Here is a 10909-nt window from a genome sequence, read left to right as displayed (position 1 = left end):
TCCCGGACTTGTAACCGGACCAACTTATATGCGAAGTTTACGGTTAGTTTTACCTACACCTACGTCGAGAATAATTTTGTTGAAAGCCGCGTATGAAAATTATGCACGTAAATTATGTGGATATTTTTGTAATGTAAGCAGATACATTCGCGGAATGAGTTTAAAAATCAAATATTTCGTGCACATTGTGTGCATTGTTTCCGAGTTTGTACATAGTTAATATCATATTTCGCCATAGAAGCCGGAATGAGGCTAATCGTATTAAAAGAAGTCCATTTCGGACAGAGGCATGTTGAGGATAAATAATGCTCGCAATAATATTAAGATAATCTTGTTCTTAATATGGGTACCCACATATACGGCCATAATGCAATTCTCTGGAGAACATCATTCAGCCAAGATTACTCCATATTTTTTCATATTTCCATAAATATTCAGTTTTGTAGCACTAATAAAACTTAGTACAGACGTAAGGATACCAAAAGGGATTCGTTAAAAGTATTACCTATCACATCCAGAGGATGCAATAGGACATCGACAAGCGGAACGGTTCGAAAATAATTCCCTATGGAAACTATCGGGAACGTAGCAAATAGACGAGGAGCAGAGTGCATGCTACAGTACGACTGGTTAGCTAAGCGCGGAGTGACTGTACCGAAACTTAGAACTTCTCAACATTAGCCAAACATGTTAACTAATGGATGCTTCTTTGAATTCCTGATTATAAACGTTTCCCTGGTAGCATATTTTAATACCTTGTACTATAACTAAAAGTAATTTGATATTCGTTTGTCTACTAGATTCATACTGAGCCAGATTTAGTTCCGAAATACGTAGTGTAAAATAAAATTGGGCCAATTTTTTTGTTGAATGCAAACAATTTTTCTCGTGGTTTAGAGCTAACATAGCATTCAATAACGCTGAATTTACTTTTATAAAACCTTCATCCTAAATTCCTGGATTTTGCTCTTTACTTCAATTTTCGTGCGATCTAAATATTTTCTGGAATTCCTGTTTTAAATTTTCTGTTATTGATACTTGGATTGTATAAATATTCATTTTATCTATATTTTTTTTTAACTCATTCCAGTAGTGACTACTTTTTTGATGAAATTCGTCAATAACAAAATCTAGGTACAATAGAAATGTTTATTAAACTGATAAGTTGTGAAAATATTTCGCCAATGAATATGGGAAGACATACTTCGAAGACAAACTACTTTGTCATTAGTTTGATACAAAAAATATAACATATTCTATAATTTTAATGAAGGTTCACATACATCATTGCATTTGCTATCCATGGGAAAGTAGCGAAGGCGTAGTTTGCACCTGGCCGTTCCTACTGATATCGATGTGTTTCCACGTTTAATACATATCAAGTTAATCGTTATCAACGATGTCTCTATTTTGTTCTAGAGTTGTAGTAATTGTACCAATAAAATACGCGAATGGAATAGTCTTTATTCTATTATGTAGGATTTATGTCTAGTCTTTGTTTATGTGAATACTGCAAGTAAATTGTGAATTATGTTTTAATTTACGGATTTTACAGATGTTACGTTTATGAATTTGCGACTATGTTAATAAGGATAGTACATTTATAAGGAAATCTACTGAGATTTAAGTCTCTTAGATCTGTTTAAACTGTAATAATATTATAAGTTTATATAGCTATATAGCAAGTGAAGCTATTAGGGAACAATTCTTGTCAACCGATACAAACAACTTCGGAAGTACAAGTATTGAAATACAAGTAACATAGTCTATTTGGAAAGCAGCAGCAAATTTAATTAGTCCGGTCGAAACTTCGTATTACGTTAAACACGCACACCTACTTATATTTAAGTAAATTCATTAGAATAAGGCGTATTTTTACCTTTACGAAATAAAGACCTCATTATTTTAAACGAAGCGTGTACTCCCGCACCGCTGAAAAGACCTTTTGTTCGGCGGCAAACACTCAGCGAAGTCAATCGCCGGGTAGGGCCCGTTAGGCTTTGTGTGCCTGCAAATTAATGACTTACAAGTACTAGTACATGCAGTGTTAGGTTACACCACACTTCAGCCCCGTCCGTGTGCACGATGTGCGATTTCGTTTACATACAGCTCCATACACTCGTGTAGCAGCGTTTGAAAAAATATTTGTTTACGGTTCATAATTATTTCTTGGAAACGGGTCCTAATATGCAATGTGGTTTTAAAGTTTCTGCTTATTTTGAAATCAATTGTTTTTTTTTTTATTTTATCCAATTTATAGATTGAATTGAATCGGTGTAGAATTTATAGAGAACAAGTTTATATTCATAAATATCTGTAGTTCTGGAAAGACGGATAATCAGAAGGAACGCAATAACAATAATAAGTGCGAAGCGTGTGAAAGTTTTACTGACTTACCAGTCGGCACCCTTAATACAGTAATACATGATTATCGTCTATAATTCAAATTGAGATTGCGTATGTTCCCACCGGGTGAGATTTCTCCCCTAAGTACAGGTAAGCGTAGATAGAATGCAAGACGTTTGAGGGGTCGAAATCAATGCGCACAAAGAACAGGGAGCTATTGTATGCGCTGACGCAAGGAGTCCACGTGCGCATGCGCTCCCACGGTCAACCGGGAAGGGATTTGGGGACCCATATATAAGGGTGTAGCCGCGGCTAACGGACCACTTCCGAAATCACAGAGCTGCAGTGAACATCCCCGGGGGACCGAGCACTCGGACCCCCGGTGGTTGATATCGGAAAATCAAAAAGTTTATTCAAAGTACAAACAAGTTCGGCTTAGTTTGGAACAAGTGACGTCATTGTACAGTTTTATTAAGAAAATTGTCACAGTTGAATTGTTCATCAGAGTGCTGTTATCATTTCGGTAAGTTTTCTTTTATTTTGTATCATATTTTTGAATTTCATCATCATATGTATTTTTTATTATTACTTAGTTAAATTCCTGTAAATTTAAAATATGTTGTGTTTTGTTACAGATAATAAATTAACAAGGAATATGGAAGTACAAAAATATACTTACCAACTTTGTAAATAATCAGACTCTTCAATAATTTGAACATTAACCACTCAAGATTAAAATACACCACAATGGTACCTCCTTGTGGTGTATTTCAACAAAAACCAAAAACAACCAAAGGAGGCGATCGAGCTGGATGTATGTTGACTTCATCTTCTAGATTTCCCAAAGATAGGCTTAGTTCTAAGTTAGGTTTTCGTATTAAAATAGCAGTAGTGTTAGGTAATTAACGCTTTGTGAACGATTAAATTCATAAGATTTAGGTTAGTGTAGGTGTTAGTGAACCACAATTACTACAATAGTATAATCAGGAATATTTTGGTCAAAAATGTTTGAACAAAATTGCCTTAATGATCGGTGTTGTTTAAACTCAACTGTTCTTAAGTTACATTTGCGTTATGTTTTGTTTTTCCTTCAAGTTACGTTTGAGTTTGGAACCTTTGTTTGTTACCGTTTTTGTTTTTGTTTTAATCCCGAGAAAATAGTTGTTTTCTGTTAATGTTTTCAATACTTATTGGATGCAAGTTATTTGGATTCACCTCAATTACGTTGTTTACGTTTATCAAAATCGTTAACCAGAAGACTGTTATAAATAATCTGTTGTTTTAAATTGTGTTGATCTTCGTCGAAATTAGTATTCTCAGTGATTCTGTTAATGAACATGTACTAAATAGTAAAATGGTATTTGCAGTTGTTTTGTTACGTTTTAAGGCTGTGTTCAAACGTTATCATTGTTGAATTTTTGTTTTAGTTTTTACATTTCAAGTAAGTTGTTAATGTTGTTCCACAGTTCAGTTACTAAATTCATTTTGTTACCCAATTTTCGTTCATAAGTTGATTAATGCCTATTTCAAAAGCAGCATATTACCAAATTATTCGTTACGTTAAAAATTTGTGATTGAAGTTACTTGTTTAAATTGTTAAGTTTCTGTTGGATCGGACATTATTGTTTCCAAAAAGTTGTTGAGTTATTTGTTTGTGGAATGTTGATTTTTATTTTTGTTTTAACTTTTTCGACTAAGCCTGTTAACTGTTTTTACTCAAATATCAATTGACCGATATTACTGTTGCGACTAATTTGTTATGCTCGAGATATGTTAAAAAAAATAGTTTGCCTTTTAATTTTCTTCTTTGCAGTTACATAATATCACTCAGTGCCTTAAAACCCTAAGTGCCTATATTACGTTAGTTATTTGTTATTCATTAATCTCCTCTCAACGTTTCAGTCTTCTATCTGGAAATGTTATAAGGACATTTTTGTTATGTTGTATTCGTTGAATCGATTGAAAAAAGCCTAATGACTGTTTTGTTCCTCTTGTATTTTTCTTATTCTCTTTACATGTTTTAAATGTTTAATTTTGTATTATAATTGAAGCGTTAAATAAAATTTTCAATACTACACCGTTATGTTTCCGAACTCCATTATAAATGAATGATATTGAATATCAGTCGTCGGGAATAAAACTGTCATTATGCGTTCATTGTTACCGACTTGTACCATTTAGTTGATCGTACTATTGTTAATGTTATGTAGTTATAAGTGTTGAATTATCGTTAAGTTTGATTCATTATGTTACTGTTAATGAATGTGGCTGTGTTTGTTAATTTTATGTTAAGTTTTTCGTTTTAACTGTTAATTTGTTCATTGTTCTTTGCCGACATTAAGGCCACAAAACAATTACACCACATTTAATGTACTTAGGTTAATATACTGATGTAAAGTTGTAGTTAAAACTGGAGCTTTGTGTAAAATTAACAAATAGGTTAGTGTGATAGTGACGTATTTATTAGAGATGTTTGGATGTGTGATTGTGTGTAATAAAAATTAAAACACATACATGATGATGTTTTTATTATCAACCTAGACATTAATAATTCCTCTATTTGATCTCTTGAGTCCAGTAGTGTCGGTAGAGTAGCCTAGTTAATACGTGAACATTATGAATATTAAATAAGACATAAAAGATTTAACCTAGTTGTTATCTCCATATAGAGTTAATTATCTTTTGAATTAACTTTACTCTAATATTAACACACTCACTTACACACGTCCTTTTTGAAACATGCCGTCATAACTTCAGTAATAAACACGTTTGTAACTCAAAAACTAAACATCAAATGGATCATTTGCTTAAATAAAACTCCCAACTTAATCTCGCAATATGCATATGCATATACATATGCACATATTGTTTTTCTTATTTAGAATTGGATAATACAATTTTAGAATGTTCAGTAAAGGCGGCTGGAGCATAGCCAACTGTTTCACTATCTGCTACCAAATTCGGATACAGTAGCCATATACATGTTTACAGAGCTCATGTGGTCGCAAAACATTGTTCCGTTTCGTGCATTAGATGGTAGATACGCAGATGTAATGAAGATAGTTTTCGGTACGGGAAAACAACAAGTTCGCTGCAATCTCGGCGCTTAGCTTCTTCTTAATTGCTTAACTTTAACCGGAGCATCTTGTCGCCGAATTCGTTAAACTTTACGCATACTTCTCCGCGAACAAGGTACTCTGAACGTTGCCACAACGGTATCACTGATATCTACAAGAGTAGCTTTATGCAATCCAATTTCGTTGTTTTAACAAGCCGTATTAAATTATGAGTATTTCATAAGGATTTTGTAAGGTGGGTTTATAGGACAAGTTTCATATTGAGAGGTAGTTAATTTTTTATTTAGCAAATATATCGTATAGAGATCCACTTAAAATATCGCTTTATAGAATTTGTTGTTGTTTAAAATTATAGAAACGAAATTGTTCCTCTAGAATTTTGTTTATTACGTCCTTTGTATTCCGGTTTGAGGGAAATTAAAACCAGTACAATTAATAGGCATTATGAAAACTGATGTTTAAAGTCTCAAGGTAACGAGCGCTATGCATCGCTTTGCAATAGTTTTTTATTGAAGCTCTGGATAGTTCCTACTATTTGTGGCCGCTCGTACTAACCAAAATAATGTTCGTCTCATTATACAGTTAAAAAAAACAATTAAAGTGATAAATAAAACAAGGTAATTTAGAGCATCTGCGTGAAACACCAAACAACGTACATGAGAAATAATCTTTATTTATATCACGAATAATGCGACATGGTAGTAAGTTACTGAGGATTTTAAGACTAAGAACCCGTGTATCATGCGTTACATTTACACTACCGAGCGTAGTACAAAAGGCGAAAATATAAAAGGCAATAATGCTCCAGCGAGCAGTGCCCGCGACCGATTGAAATATCTCAAGCAACTTAAAATACAAAGAGAATACAGGGACCAAACGTCTTGCAATGGCAAATATATTTAGACAGATGTAAATATATTAAAACTCCATCACGTTTTCTTCACAATCAGGATTAGAGATTTCTTTATAATCATGGTTAGGCATGATGGCACGCTGATGGCCCATTGCACTCGCTCCTCTCAAAGCAATCACGACCTTCGTGAACTGGTGACTTCTCTGCAGCTGTTTCTTGGTCTTTTCTTTCATAGAGACCAACCTCTTTTGATCCAGTAATACAAGCCTGACTTTCTTCTTCACTAAACTCGTATAATATTCGACTTGCCTTTGAAAATTGTTTACTGACCAGTAGAAGTTTAAATCGGCGAGAATCATCACAAAAAATGCACTGTAAAGACAAGCAACGCCTATGCCGAAATAATGTAGTTTTGGATCCGCTGTTGAGAAGAATGGGCATTTGTCGGTAAGGGGTGACGCAGTCCCAGAAGTAAGAGACTGCTTCATTGCGTTCGTGTAATGGATTCATGATATATTTTTTGAATGCACGTTTATTTTTATAAAATTTATTTATATTTTCATTGTGACAATTTATCTTATGTCATTAACCAACCATAAGTAATCGACTCGAGTCTACGGTAGGACTAAAAGAGTTCCAATTGGCAAAAATATTTTTTACTTATAACAGCATTAAACTGATTAATGATTTTGGAATATTTTCAGATAGTAGATAATACAATAATTATGTAACAATATTCTTAATAAAATCACGTCACAATTTGTCTCTATATAGTAGAAAATGAAGATTGATTCATTTGAAATGTATCTTTTCTTTTTACATCATTTTATTAAAAGCTTGTATTTAAAAATAAAACTACTTATATTTCCCGGCAAATCCTTCTTTTTTAACCTATTAGGCTGTTTTAATTGCATTCTTAACAGTTGTACTGTACATAGAGCAATTAAGAATGTTTTTGGTAAGTTGTGACTATAAACCAATGAGAACCGTTAATAAAAAAGCTGCCTTATCGGTTGACGATAGGTATAATAATATAATAGCAAATTATTAAATTAAAATTATTTACAGAAGCTTCATTACACGAACTACGCCAATTACACATAAGCAAATACGAATATACGTGTACCCATCCCCTCGGGAGTCGCAAAATTTTCCAGGACAAAATATATGATATGTTTAAATCCGTGGTACGTATTGCCATTTTAAAACAAACATTACGGGTGATTGAGCAATAAACTTTTCTGTGTGGACGTGTGCAATTTTAATCACGCATAATGTGTAAATAATTGGGATTCCTTTACGGTTAGAGGATTATTTTGAAATTATTCAAATATGTTTTATTCTGTGAATACGGGATTCCAATTTCATTTGTTATGTAAAAATTCGTAGATTGTACGAAATTTATTTATTTATTTATTTATAAAGATACACTAAACAGATAACTGACAATAATTATCTAAATTACATTACAGTGGATCTAATGGCTAGTCAGAATCCAAATAGAAGTGTATACAACTTATTCAAATTAGGTGACACGCATATGTTATTTAGTTACAAAATAATAATAATAAATATAAAATATGTTGGCTAATGTAAGGCAGACGATGTGGGAGTTGTATTTGACTTGCGTGCTGTGGATAATATGTGTTTTACTGAGCGTTATAGCTATTTATGAGTATATATTTTTAATTGTATACATTTAAGACATTTTAAAACACGACAACAACCCAGGAACTCAGAGTAAGAGGTTTCTTACAGTATGACAATAGCGAATAAAAGTGCACAATGCCAGTACGGTTCACTTGAGGCAATATCGAATTCCCGCAACGGCCGCAAGTACATCCCGACCTCCTAACTGAACCAATAAAGCAAAATTCGGTCCAAATGCAATTTTTATCACACTTTCGCCATCGGCGCTGAATTCACTAAATTAAATGAGAAAAATCTGTACGTTTTTATTCTGGTGCGAAAAATCGTAATTAAATTCAGTGTAAGTTTAGTGAGTTGAAAATCGTCAACGACTAAACGTGGATTTAGCTGCCGTTGTGACAACTGATAAAAGTAATAAAGATCCTTATAATTATTTTCATTTTAGCATTGCGTTACTCAATGGAACGACATATTTAAAAATAATACTTTTATAGTAAATTACCTGAATCGTCGAGGTAAAGTAAAAGTGTAAGTTTCGATCAAAATATATATCGATAAAAGTTATTTTAATTTGTATATACTACTACTGCTTATCTAAAAAGAATTTGTCGCAGTGGAAATATCAAACTTTTAATTAGAAATACTCACGCACACGCCATATCCGTATTAAATTACAAAATGATCAAAAATGTGAAAGTAAAACTGTGTTTATTGGTGAAAATGAAAAGTGAAATGCTAGCAGAGGTAAAGTCGAATGTGTGGTTAATTTATGAACGCAATGTCAAAATGGCCATGTATAATTAAACTGTCTATTCTATTAACGACGGTAGGTGCTCATCCTAGTACTAAAATATAAAGTGGGATGGATACCTATCTTCTTCACATCGAGCCTTACGATTGCCATGTCTAGACTCTTACGAGACTATATATTAATAATATTATCTATGAATAGACTGATACAGATTTATTTACTGAAATCCACACGAAAACACGGTTGTAATGGATCAACGTGTTTTCTACGAAGAACGATAATAGTATCTAATATTGGGCGCAAATATCCAAGCGCAGAGCGTAGGTGGCGTAGTTGTATTACGGTGACTGTTGTGCTGAAGTCTCAGGTTCGATTCCCGGGATATCGGATTTTTCTGCTCAATACCCGATCGGTGTTAGGAATTGTGTGTCAATTGCAAAATAATGTTCGCTTCATTGTGGACTAAGCTGACGAAATATAGGTGTGAAAACTCCTCTGCCTATCCTTGATATGTGAAAAAGGGCTCTATATACTATATTTTTGCTTATGATGTAGGTATGTAAATAACCTATCACTCTGCAGAATAAATGAACTGGATGATCCCAGCCATCATAATACGGCACTCACTGGCTAAAATTCAAAATGCTCGCGCCAGTTGAGTTCTAAACTCTATAGGCTATTCGCGAATGTTCCATATTTTCAATACAGTTCTCTTTGAGAGCTATTTGTGTAACTTTTGCTGATATTTCATACTAGCTAAAGTTTTGAATAGCAAAGTCAACATCAAAGTGATTTATGATTTTATTTATTGAAGAAAGCTAGGAATAAGTAGTTTATAGTTAATGTGTTTTTAATAAAAAAATATAGTCATAGTAAATAAAGCTTATTTTATTTCCAATACGTCATAAAGAAACATAATATTAGTACTAATAAACTCTTTATCAACTTTATTATCTCATGATAAGAAACATTGACTTATTTTAATTTCACCAAACTCTCCGACACTTCCCAAAGTTTTGCAATATCGACGTCCTGAGCCTTTTTGTTAAACCCCGCTCTCGGCAATCGGAAAAATAGTGTCCACTCACATTTTCCAGTTCGGGCGCCACGGCGAGATATATACTAGTTTGCGCCTCCCACGCCGACTTCATGGTCAGTCTCACTACAGGCTTTATGAATCTAAAGAGAGGCCATTGTATAGTAGTCACTATGTTTGTATCCACAAAACCTGGATGCAAACAATTTACTGTCACTCCTGTCCCTCTCAAGCGACGATCTAATTCCAGGGTAGTGTAGACGTTGCACAATTTTGTCATACAATACGCCTTGTGACAAGTATATGTGTCTTTGTTTTCCAACTCCATGTTTAAGTTTTCGAAGTCAATCTTACTTCGCATGTAGGACGTTGAGGCGACATTTATGATTCTGCTCGGAGCTGAGGATTTCAGAAGTGGTAGAAGTAGTGATGTGAGTAAAAACGGTGCGAAATGATTTGTTTGCATTCCAACAAATAGGTTGTCTTCAGTTTTAATGTCAACGTAGAATATGCCAGCATTGTTGATGAGGATGTCGACACGTTTTTCGTTCTTGATGATGTCCGCAGCGAATTTTCTAACTGAAGCTAATGATGCTAAATCCAAGTGACGATAATGCACGTCATTGTTACCTGTTGCAGAAACAATTTTCTCTCTAGCCGTGGTACCGCGCTCTTCATTTCGGCATGCTAGTATCTGACTAAATGTGTAAAGGTGCCCGCGATTAGATAACGATTGTTATAATTTACTGATATAATTGGATTTAGTTTAATTCTAGTTGTAACACGTTGACATACATTATTTGTCTGAACTCTTAGTTCTGGCTTTAGTAATACTCGTTATCAATATTATAATAAAGTAGTAGGTGTTGCTTGCGTCTTCAGCTAGCTGATAAGCCCTTTCCTGTAACAAAAGTCCCTAAAACACTGTTCAAAGCATCACATACACCACAACAGCGCCATGTGTTTAAAACAGATAAGAAACCTTTAGTTGCCATAGAAAAAGTTACCGGGTTAAAAATATCTATATATTATTTCAAGACGGATAGAGCATCTATACGTGTGCCATATTTCATCGAAATCAATTCAGCTGTTTCTGCGTTTACTTCTAACAGATATTCAAACATTTTTACAAACATTTGCATTTATAATATTATTGAGATGAGATGTGGAGACATTGACATGAGATGTCTAATTTT

The 10909-nt window shown here is 33.6% G+C and overlaps 1 pseudogene; it reads right to left on the bottom strand.

Annotated features, from left to right (window-relative positions):
• Positions 1 to 9544: 9544 nt before the first annotated feature.
• On the bottom strand, positions 9545 to 10411 carry LOC119192846 (annotated as a pseudogene).
• Between the last annotated feature and the right edge of the window lie 498 nt (positions 10412 to 10909).

This window comes from Manduca sexta, unplaced genomic scaffold (genome assembly GCF_014839805.1).
Source record: "Manduca sexta isolate Smith_Timp_Sample1 unplaced genomic scaffold, JHU_Msex_v1.0 HiC_scaffold_3269, whole genome shotgun sequence".
NCBI lineage: Eukaryota > Metazoa > Arthropoda > Insecta > Lepidoptera > Sphingidae > Manduca > Manduca sexta.
Note: the sequence above shows the minus strand (reverse complement) of the source record. Positions and strands in the feature narration are given on the sequence as shown.